At 43.1% G+C, this 12,428-nt stretch overlaps 1 protein-coding gene across 1 annotated transcript in view; it reads left to right on the top strand.

Annotated features, from left to right (window-relative positions):
- SDC2 (syndecan 2) overlaps positions 1–12,428 on the top strand; it is a 121,722-nt gene that overhangs the window by 13,253 nt on the left and 96,041 nt on the right. The window lies entirely within an intron of this gene.

Below are 12,428 nucleotides of genomic sequence, written 5' to 3'. Positions count from 1 at the left end.
AACCGTGGTGTTGGAGAAGACTTTTGAGAGTCCCTTGGACTGCAGGGAGATCCAACCAGTCCATCCTAAAGGAAATCAGTCCTGAATATTCATTGGAAGGACTGATGCTGAAGCTGAAACTCCAGTACTTTGGCCACCTAATGTGAAGAACTGACTCATTTGAAAAGACCCTGATGCTGGGAAAGATTGAGGGCAGGAGGAGAAGGGGACGACAGAGGATGAGATGGCCGGATGGCATCACTGACTCAACGGACATGCGTTTGGGTGGACTCCCGGAGTTGGTGATGGACAGGGAGGCCTGGCATGCTGCGGTTCATGGGGTCACAAAGAGCTGGACATGACTGACTGACTGAACTGAACTGAACTGAAGGGAGTATTTTAATTGTATTTGAGTTGATTAGATTTTGTAATTATCCTGATTAGTTATTGGATGAAGATTTATATTTGGTAAGGCAGTTGTTGTTGTTTAGTCATCTGACTCTTTTGTGACCGCATGGACTGTAGCCCACCAGGCTCCTCTGTCCATGGGATTTTTGAGGCAAGAATACTGGAGTGGGTTGCCATTTCCTTCTGCAGGATCTTCCCAGCCCAGGATTGAACCTGTGGCTTCTGCCCTGTCTCCTACTTTGTAGGCGGATTCTTTACCGCTGAACCACTGGGGAAGCTGCGGTAAGTTAATTCATGTTACTGCGTATCAACCAAGTGCAAAGCTCTTACTTGTCTCGTGAGTTAAAAAGAAATGACATGATACCTACCTTCAAGCCACTATTATCTATCTTTTGATTATTCAGCGTAATTCCAGATGGGTTGGGCCCATATTTAACATATGCATTCTCTGTAAACTGTGCATCCCTTTGTTTTTGTCTGAATCTAGTTTGGCATATCTAGCAATCACAATTGCCTGAGAACTACACTTGAGAAGGATAAGAAGAACCGCTTGTAGAAGAGAAGTCACTGCTTTCCCAGGCAAACAAAAAGCCTTCCCTGAAGTGGGACAGTGTCTTAGAGAGAAACCAGAATTAGACGCTGGGTTTTGATCCTTTTTTCTTTTCCTCCACCTGCTCTGCAAGGAAAGACTTCCGAATATTAAGATGTACAAAAGGCACAAAGAGCAGGAAATTGTTTAGGACCTGAGTAGTCTATTGATATTTATATCAGGGGAGAAAGAAATCTTATGTTTCTTACGTTTCATCCAGTTTAATTCTCCACACTCTGTAAGCTTTGGAATCTTAAAGATTAGAGCTGGATCTTATATTATGTTTGAACAGTTGATCAAAAGGTCTTAGCTGATGAATGAAAGTGATATAAAAGTGTTGGGATGATTTTCATTGTGTTCTTTTTGGATTCTGCCTTTTCAGTATGTGACAGTGGCTTTGGGGGCTGGAATTGACTTGTCCAAGATCACATAGTTAGCTACTGGTAGATGTATCAATTGGGCCCAGTCTGTCTGATTTATTGCTATTCTTTTTCTTACCATAACACATTTCCTATTTGGCTCCTTCTTCATTCCCTACACTAATGACTGGCACCTAATACACTTACTTCTGGCCATGTTTGATGAATAAATGAAGTTCCAAGTGGAATGTACATTATTTGTTATATACTCTGCATCAACGTGGTTCATGTGTTTTTGTGCAAAGTGAATATTTAAAGTGATGTTTAGATAATTTCTGAATTTCCAGCCGGAAATATGCTCCTGCTAACTCCTTTACTGTCTGTGAACCTTTTGGTTCATTCAAGGAGAAGGGCTGAGAGCACTGGGATCTGGAAGACCTACAGAGATCAGGGACTGAAATCAAGTTGATTTGTAAATCTTGGGAAGATCGTGGGCAGAAAAGGAGATAAAAGCTTCTTGGAGATTAGAATCAAAACTAGAAGCAAAATCCTCATGAATTAATACCACATTTTATGTGTATAGCAAACTGCTGTCTCAGGTTGAGGGGAACATTCTTTGGATTTTTAGACTAAAATTATGTCAGTGCCTTCAGGGAAAAGAGTCTGTGGAACTGAGGGCCCAAGTAGAAGTGCTTTTTCCAGTGTTGGGTGAAGGTTTATCTTCTGACATCTTTCTCTTGAATACTAATGTTGTACATCTTAGTGTAATAACATAAATACATTTGAGCCCTAGTTTTTCAGAAAATAAGTCTGTGGGATGATATTTTTAAGAAATGAATTTTGTTAAAAGACAATAACATGAGAAATTAACACACTGACCTACTCTGTGCTCAGAACTCTGATAGGCACTTCCCCTTTATTGCTTATAACTGGTGGTATTACTTGCCATGACTGTATTTTAGGTGACTGAGCAGAAGTCAGATCCTCAGTTTTTCTACCTTTAGCTAGTCCTGGTTTGATACTATAATCTTTCAAGAGAGCAGTGAGGGTTTAATCACTTTTTAATGCAGTCTCTGATGGGTGCAGCCCCCATTAGTGATGGGTCAGGCCCTTCATTTGCATTGTTGAGCTAATAGTCTAGGTCATCCATTTCCTAATTTCTTTACCAACATTCAGCATCTTACCTTGAAAACTTTTCTCCACAAGCTTCAGTCTGGTAATGGTAGAACTGAGTGTAGAATTAACAGGAAACTCTTTAAATGCCAGATCGGCTGGTTCTTGGCTGTAGGGCTTTCAGCAGGTTACTTAGTTTTCTCACCCAAGAAAAGGAGATGAGTCACAGTAGCCGTTCATCGAGATGCTGTGAGGATTAATGAGCACTTAGGAGAGGGCCTGGCGTAGACTTGGCGCTGGTCTCCGGCTGACGCGCATTGAAATGGATGGCTAATAAGATATGTTGATCAAAGAACCTTTTTTGAGGTTTTAAACCTGAGGCTGAGAAGGATGATGGTGCTGCTGACTAGATAGGAAGGACAAAAGGAGAGGCTGACTTTTTTTTTTCTTTTTTTGTGGCTGTTGTGTTTTGGTGATAAGAAGAGGTATCTTCCCTCTTCAGCTCCTAGTCTTCTGTGAAGAACAACTTCAGGATCAGTGATTCTCAGTCTTTCCTGGACATTAAACTCACCTAGGGAGCTTTTCAAAGCTTTCTATGCCTGGGCCCCACTCAGGACCAATTAAACCAGAATCCCAGCCAGCTGGGAAAGCTCCCCGGGTGATTCTCACTTATAGAAGATTTGAGAACTACAGTTCTAGATGCTTTTTTTGATCTCCCCCCAGCTTCTAGGAACGACTGAGGGCAAGAGGGGAAGGGGGCGACAGGGGATGAGATGGTTGGATAGCATCACTGATTCGGTGGACAGGAGTTTGAGCAAACTCAGGAGATAATGAAGGGCAGGGAAGCCTGGTGTGCTGCAGTCCATGGGGTTGCAGAGTCGGACACGACTTAGCAACTGAACAACAATAACAGCTTTGAAAGAAGTTTGGCACGCAAGATTTTGTCCTCTTAAACCACACTGTCCACTGCACGTGACCAGCTATGTGGAGTGCAGTGGCTTCCCAGGACAGATCTGCTGCTGGGCACAGTCTAAGCTGCATACAATTGGGAAATACTCACACCCTCCCAGGGCTTCCCTTGTGGCTCAGCTGGCAAAGAATCCGCCTGCAATGTGGGAGTCCTGGGTTCGATCCCAGGGTTGGGAGGATTGCCCTGGAGAAGGGAAAGTTTACCCACTCCAGTATTCTGGCCTGGAGAATTCCAAAGAGTCAGATACGGTGGAACAATTTTCACGCCCTCCCAGCCCTTTTCTTTTCTACCCTACTCTTCAACATCTCTTTCTGCTGGTTCACACTCTTCTGATAATTATGTTGGTGGATTAGGATACATTTGAGAACTTTTTAAACAAAAGATTTTACATGTATAAATTAAATTTGTCTGAGGACGTCTTTAAAAATTTGAAATGCATCCCTTGCCTTTTGAAAACTCTCCTCTGTGGAATGAAGGGTGCCTGTCTTCTTGGTCTGGTTGCAGAAAAACATGTTTGGTCAGCTTGTTAGATTTGCCTGAGTTCAGGCTTTGAGCAGAGAGATGGTGTGTTTGACTGATTGGAAGTGTATTCTAGGGCTTGTCTGAGTGTACTGCTCGTGTGTAAGCCGTCTACACGTGTCTTAATGATGGCCCTCTTATTCTAACTGCACTTCAATTCAGCTATTTGGACCTGGTTCAAGTCGAATTAATTCCATGGAACTAGAATGTTTCCGGTTGGAGCCGGGAAGAGAGACTGCTTTAGGCTGTCCTGTGAATAAGACATCCGAGCTGTCTTTAGTTCTTGCTTAAGTGAAAAAGCAGCAGCCCATTATCTAATCTATTCATAGTTTACTTTGTTCAGATAGCTAATTCGGGAGCATGTTTGCCCTCACTCAACTCTAAAACACAGTTTTCCATCCCTTGAATAAAAGGGGGTATCTTTAATTGACTCGGGGAAAAAAAAAAAACCCTTGTTTAAGAATTCTGGAGTTCTCAAAGCTTTTAAAAACTGCTCCGCAGGATAACATTAAAATGCTGACCCTTTAGAAACTGCCATTCAACATGGATCTGTCCTACAATACAGTTGGAAAGAAGTATTATTCTGAGCAAGCTGTTAAAGTGAGCTGTTTGCTATGATTCATAGGCTTTTAAACCTGATGAGTCTGTAATAGCCAGAATAAAATTCAACATTATTACTGTTTATTATTTTGGTGAGAACAGGGTTAAATGTGTCCTTAGAAAAATATTAAGCCTTCAGAGAGACTAGTCTTAGAAATTTAGGAAGCGGACATGTGAGTTCTTCTCCCCTCCCCCAGTGGAGGGCATGGCAGCCCACTCCAGGATTCTTGCCTGGAGAATCCCTTGGACAGAGGAGCCTGGCGGGTTACAGTCCACAGGATCACACAGTCGGACACGACTGAAGCGACTTAGCACACACACATGCACCCGCAGTGTATCCCTGATAGATGTTCCAGAGCACCGATAGAATAAAACTGGCAGGCAAAGGCATTGGCTCTTAGTGGAAATTTTGGTCTGTTGGAGGCATTTTAACGTTAACTCTAGCATTTGCTCAGGGGTTCTCAAAGTGGACAGATCTGAGCTTCTGTATCACCAAGGAACGTGTTAGACATGCGGGTTCTGGGCCTAACTCCGGCCAACCGAATCAAATCTGTGAGTGGGACCCAGCAATCTGAGTTTTTAAAAGCCCCTCAGGTGATGTCTGTGGCTCACTGGAGTTTGAGAACCACTGAAAAATGGTTCTCATCCCTAACAGTCCAGGCGCCACTAAAGGAGGGCTCCTGGGGGAGCCCATGTGTCAGTGGGCTTCTGTTTGGTTTTTCTGTTTGTTTTCAGCTGCCTGGGTGATTCTGCCGTGCAGCCAGGCTTGTAGACCACCACTTTAGGGCGTCACTACCAAAAATGTGGGCCCTGTTTTGGCAGCCTGAGCATCATCTGGGAGCTCGTTAGAAACCCAGCACCCCAAACCCCACCTGAGACTGCTGACTTCTAATTTGCATTTTAACAAGACTCCCAGTGACTCATAGGCACATTATAGTTGGTGAAACACTACTTTATAGAGATAGTGAGTTCCCTTTATAGAAGTCAGCCCCTAGAATGCCCTTAATTTACAGTTCTGTTGAGGAGACAGAATAGCTGCTTCGGCTTCTGTCTGGTGTTGACTCAGGGAAGCAGGCAGTGATCGGGAAGAAAGGGATGGCTTGGGAGACCCTCCTGGGGCTGTTAGGCTTAACGGTAGCCCGTAGTCATCGTCATTTAAGCAGTGAAGACATGGTCAGGTGCAAGTAACAAAAATCCCAACTCGGATTGGCATGCGCAATAAAAAGGAACTTTTCGGCTGAGATAATGCAGAAGCCCAGGAGTAGTTTTGTCTTCAGTCTGGGTTGCATCCAGAAGCTAAAGTATCAGGTCTCAGGTTTTACATGTCTCTCAGTACAACTTTCCTTTCTTAGGTTTATTCCCAGGACTTATACTAGTTAAGTAACAGCTCAGCTGTTGTTAAAAAGAAATCCCCAAATACAGTGTCTTAAAATAGCTGTTTTATTTCCCTTTGACATAACACGCCAAAGACAGGGCCGCTGGGACGGTTCTGCTGTGTTCACATGCAGCTCTCATCTGTGGCTCCAAGGTCCAAGGTGGCTGCTTCATCTTTACTGTCTCCCAGCCAGGAGAGAGGGTCAAGGAGAAGATAGGCCCATTCCTCTTTTTTTGGGCGGGGGGGTGGCTATACCCTACAGCATGTGGACCTTAATTCCCTAACCAGGGTTTGAACCGGCGCCCCCTGCATTGGAAGCTGGAGTCTTAACCATTGGACTGCCAGGGAAGTCCCCGTCCATTACTCTTAAGGCCATAGCCTGGAAGTGTATCCATCACTTCCACTTATTAATACACCCCATTGGTCAGAGTGTACAATATGCAATGCAGGTTGGGAAATGTAGTTTCTCCATGGGCAGCCACATGCCTGGTAAAAATCGGGAGGTTGTATTACTAAAGACAGGAATATTTTAGATATCGATGACAACTAGAAGAGACCACTCCCCTTGCGGTGGCGAGATGGGTCTGGCAGCTCCAGGTTAGCAAGCAGCCTGTCTTCTCAGCAGTTGTGGTAGAGAGAGCTTCAAGAGAAGCTCTTTTATTATTCTACTAAGAATCCAAGAAGAGCTTGTCATCGACTATTGATTGACTTGACCTGACTGTCTGGCCTGGGTCACAAGCATCATCCCTGGAACTACAAGTGGAGGAAGAGGCTGAATCCCTTAGACGGTGCTGGGAAAGGCTTGGCTCCTCAGATGAAAATGGGAGGACTGTTGCCTGAGGGGGGAGAATGAACCCTGTCAGAGTGGGACACCTGGTCTTCCCTTCACCTGCACTCCGGCTCTTACTATAATCACTTTTCTTTCCTCTTTCAAGCCTGATCTTCACCTTACTTGATTTTTCCAGAGTAAGATGTTTGGCACACACAACATTTGGCCTTGGGGCTTACACTCCTGAGGACCATGTCTTGGAAGTGGGCTCATATCTTGCAGGGGGAGAGGGGGTCATAACTGGGAAGGTGTCCTAACTGGGAAGTGGAGTCATAACTTGGATGTAGGTTCAGGCATTGCCCTCTATCCACATGAAAACTCCTGTATCCATCTATTTAGTGACCAGTTAAATAGCAGAGGTAGTACAGAGTAAACTTACTCTTTTAACTGGCATTTGGACCTAGACAGGCAAGGGAAGTGGAGAACTTGGGGGTGCTAAAGCCAGGGGTGGGGGAGTGTTTACTGTCAACTTAGTTGTGTATGAAATATTTGAAGATTATTGGCACGCTAGATAAAAGACATTTTAAGAGCAAATGTATTTGATGAGTTTAATAAACATAGACTGCAGCAATGTATTTTTGATGTCTTATTTTAGTGATTGGTAAATATTAATAAAGGAGAGGTTAATTTGTTTATCTTTGACTGGTGAATGCTTTTTTAAAAACATTCTAAATAGTTTGCATCTTTAACGGCAAAAGATTGTATAAATAGAGCTCTCTAGTACATCAAACAGTGATGAATGTTATAAAAATGATGAATTGTGCTGTTTACCTCTCATTCTCAAGGTTTTGTTTCCTTTAATATGTACATTTTAGTAAGTTATTCATTGCACAAAACATCTGAGGTGGTTTCCAAGACCGCAAACTTTCCCACAAACTTGAAAAGAAATGGTATAAGTGGTTGAATTATATGCAACAGGAGCATTTTTAAAGCATACTATGTTTAAAAACATACTATGTTTAAATAATAGAAAAATAATGCATAATATTCAAAATAACATGCAGTTTCCAAGCCTCTCAACTGAATGCTTATTGTCCTTTTTAATAAAAATATGGATTGCAGGCATATCTGATATAAATGAATTAAAATTTCATTTGCCCAGAACTTGGTGTATTACGTTAATAAGATTTACCCAAAACGCTATTGTTGGTTTAATAAATATTAAGAGATGCCTCCTAGTGTTCGCTGTTTCCTAGTGTTCCCTGGGCATTAAGTGCTCTTGTGAGCCTTTACCAGACTGCTTTTGTTGTTTTGTGCCTTAAGGTATAAATAGAGACAGAAAACCCAAAAGATTCAAACAAGTTCCATACCATAAACTATTTGCAGATGTGTTTAGTATTCATTCAGAAAAGCCTTTTAGTTAATTTCATATAAAACTACTCTCCTTTAGCCTCTCCATGTGTGAGAGCTTGTATTTATTTTACTGGAAAATTTAAAAACAATAATAAAAACATTTTTCTGAAAAGCATCATCATCTTACAAGCACCAGGAAGACATAATGTGATGACTTAACATCTGACCCTTTGCCTTCTTAGATCTTTCATTGTTTTGGACAGTTAGGAATAAAAAGGGTGGTTGCTTCCAAGGAGACAGATTTTGATTGAATAAAAGGAAGCCCTTTCTGAAAGGCAAGCAGGGTGGAATAGGCCACTTCAGAAGTAGTGAGGCCCCAGCCTGGAAGTGAGTGAGCATGTGCTTGGATGGCCATTTGTTTGGGATCTTTAGAAGGATTCAGAGCATCAGCTGGCTGGGAGATTAGTTGACCTTTATTGCTTCCTTCTAACCTAAGATTCTATTGTTCTTATAATATTTTGAAGTTAGACGCTGAGCAACTTAAAATAGATTTCATTTCCTTTCCTGATAACTTGGTTTTAGACTACGCATCGTTTCCTTAGTTGAACCAATTTTCTGTCCAACTGAAAATTGGACAGATTTCGATTGGCCAACTTTAGGGGACAGGGAAACTATTGAAATATGACATTGCCTCAAACTTCAAGGGACCTTGACAGGTACTTGAAACAGGCAGAATAGCCAGCTTGATTGCCTAATGTGAGCCAGAGAGGTGTGTACCTGGGAGATGAGCAAACTCACATCACAGTGAGGAGCCAGGATTTGAGGGCGAAGGAAGAGTCTTCCAAGGATGAGAAGCAGCTGGTCTCCAAGCCAGCATGGAGGGTGTCGGGGAAAGCAGCCACCGTCCCAGTGTGTCCCCGCTGTGGGAGGCTGGCTTAGCTGCCCGACCATTCACTCCTCCGTCCTTTGTGACACACAGCCAAGGTCCTCTGCTTCGACTGGATGAGATAGTCATGCTGTGTCATGATCACCCATGACTCATGGGTTGTGAAAGTCGCTCAGTCGTGTCCGACTCTTTGTGACCCCATGGACTGTAGACCATGGAATTCTCCAGACCAGAAGACTGGAGTGGGTATCCTTTTCCTTCTTCAGGGGTGTCTTCCCAACCCAGGGATCAAACCCAGGTCTCCCGCCTTGCAGGCGGATTCTTTACCAGCTGAGCCACCAAGGGAAGCCCTTACGCCTTTCCTTATGAGACTAAAGCTGCCTTTGTGAAAAACACCACCAAAACAAATGATAGGCTATAGGTTAGGAACTAACAGGAAGACTGTAGGTTGGGAACCATTTCTCTACCTCTTCACTGTTGTCCACATAGCACCTGCTTCATGTTTTCTTGTTTATTCTGCACGAAGCAAGAGACTGCTGGCCAGGTAGCCACAAGACTTGGGTTCCTCCAAGCTGGCCTTTCTCTGCCAGTAACCAGCAGTGACCTCTGGCACATCTCTCAGCCTCTTCTGTCTCATATTTCTAAAATCCATGATCTCCGCCACTGAACGTGCTATAGCTCTGTAATGGCTGCACTTTTTCTTTTTTTTTAAAGGAAATAATTATTTTTTTTCCCTCCTTTCTACCTACTGCTTCGGAATAAAGTTTTTCAAAATCCCAGTCCACATTGTAACATGGCGCTCTGTTCTCTTCTCCTTTGTCAGCTGAGTACATTGGTTCCAGTTGTCATTTAGAATGCTATAATCTTCATGACTAACCATTTCCTCTCTCGGAGACGCCACTCCATCTAGCTGCTGTCGCTCAGATTTCTTCCTCCCAGATAGGAGGATGGAGGTTGCTTCTGAATATGGGAAATAGAAATTTTTTGGAGTAGGAGGTGAAATTCTCACAGTAGGGGGAATGTGGTCCACCTGCTGGAGGCAGGAAACAGCTGCAGTGTGAAGGCCAGCTGTCCTTCTTCTGTGGATCAGAGTTCCCAGCAGATTTCTTTCCTCATTTTTCAGCTCTGAGTATTACACACTACATGTACAGTTTCATTGTCCTGGAACCTAATAGTTCTGTTGAAAACTGGCAAGCAAATGCACTCTAGGTAGTTCCTGAGGCTTCGAGTAGCTCAAATATGGTATTTTGGGGAGGGGGGGGTCCCGAAGACTGACTGAATATCCTCTTCCAAAGGTGGACATTTCACTCAGCACAATTCAGCCACAGATTTTCAAATTTGAATATATCCCAAATGCCTGTGAAGTTGATGGCCAGAATTATTATGAAAAATGCTGCCTAACAGTGATCAGGACACACCCACTGACTTACAGCTCATTAGCCCCAGGACTGCCCAGAGATGCCTTTCCAGGTGGATGGGTCTCCTTGCTCAAGTACTGTCCTCACACTGCCTGGATTAGAATCATCTTGGGGGAGGGAAGGGGTGGTTTATTGAAAGTGTGCATTCTTGGCTCCCACCGTCGACTCTGCATTTTAACGTCTAAATACTGAAGTTATAGAATAACTGCCCTAGGCTGGAGAACTAAAAAGCTTGGAAGGACTTTCTATGGACTCCACCTCTCTACTAATAACCTTTTCGGTGTTTTTATTTCTGGTCTGAGTGGTTTAGTCGTTAAGTCGTGTCTGACTCTTGTGATCCCATGGACTGCAGACTGCCAGGCTCCTCTGTCCGTAGGATTTTCCAGGCAAGAATACTGTGGTGGGTTGCCATTTCCATCTCCGGGGGATCTTCCTGACCCAGGGATCAAACCCAGGTTCCCTGCACTGCAGGCAGATTCTTCACCGACTGAGCTACCAGGGAAGCTGGTAGCTTCCTGATCTGAGGTCCTCTATTAAATACAAAATTTGACACTGAACTCAGGATCAAAACATACCTTGCATTATCTGAAAACAATTTATGGATTAAAAAAATCGTTTGCTTGGCCATGCATCACTGGCAAACAGTCTTTCTTTTTGCTCTTTGTAGTTGATGTACATGTATTTGTATATAATGTATATATGTATACATATACATAGTGTATATAGCTTTCTTAAGATATAACTCATACACCACAAAGTCACCCATTTAATGTGTACAGTCTAGTGATTTTGGTATTTTCACAATTGTGCAACATTTGCCACAATTTGATTTTAGAACATTTTTCATCACCGCAAAAGGAAACCCTCTCATTCCATCAACAGTCAACTCTCATTCCGCCCCCACTAAGTCCTATGTAACCACTAATCTGCCTGCTGTTTTTATAGATTGTCTCTATAATTTTGTCTGTTCTGGACGTTTTGTGTAAGTGAAGTCATATAATATGTGGTCTTTTGTGACAAGTTTCTTTCACTTAGCATAATATTTTCAAGGTACATAGATTTGTACCTTGTACATAGATTTGTACAAAATACATATGTATTTTTGGTACATAGATGAGTACTGAATTTCTCTTTATTGCCAAATAATATTTTGTCATATGGATGTACCAAATATTGTTTACCCATTCATCAGTTGATGGACGTATGGGTTGTTTCAACTTTGGGGCAATTATGAACAATACTACGGGGCTTCCCTAGTGGCTCAGACAGTAAAGAATCGGCCTGCAGTGTGGGAGACCTGGGTTCGATCCCTGGGCCAGGAAGATCCCCTGGAGAAGGAAATGGCAGCCCACTCCAGTGTTCTTGCCTGGAGAATCCCATGGACAGAGGGGCCGGGTGGTCTACAGTCCTTGGGGTCACACAGAGTCGAACATGACTGAAGTGAATGAACAGATGAACAATACTGTTCTGAAAATTCCTCTACAGGTTTGTGTGTGGACATATGGTTTTGTTCTCTTGGCTATATCCATAGGAGTGGAATTGCTGGGTCATATGGTAACTCTATGTTTAACATTTTGAGAAACTGCCAAACTGCTTTCCAAAGTAATTGGAATATTTTATATTTTCACCAGCAGTGCACGAGGGTTCTCTGCATCCTTGCTAACACTTGTTATTATCTGGCCTTTGATCATAGTCCTTCCAGTGAGGGTGTCATGGTACCTCATTGTGGTTTTTCGTTTACCTAATGACAAATGATATTGAACATCTTTTTGGGTTCCTATTAACCACTTGTATTTCCCTTTGGAATAATGTCGATTTAAATCTTTGCCCACTTTAAAATTGGGTTATTTCTCTTAGTACTGAGATTTGAGTGTTCTTTACCTGTGACTCAGCTGGGCTTCCCTGGTGGCTCAGAGGGTAAAGCATCTGCCTGCAATGTCGGGAGACCCAGGTTTGATTCCTGGGTCAGGAAGATCCCCTGGAGAAGAAAATGGCCAACCCACTCCAGTGCCCTTGCCTGGAAAATCCCATGGATGGAGGAGCCTGGTAGGCTACAGTCCATGGAGTCGCAAAGAGTCGGACACAACTGG

This window comes from Cervus canadensis, chromosome 12, assembly GCF_019320065.1.
Source record: "Cervus canadensis isolate Bull #8, Minnesota chromosome 12, ASM1932006v1, whole genome shotgun sequence".
Taxonomy (NCBI): domain Eukaryota; kingdom Metazoa; phylum Chordata; class Mammalia; order Artiodactyla; family Cervidae; genus Cervus; species Cervus canadensis.
This window is presented reverse-complemented; position numbering and strand designations above follow the sequence as displayed.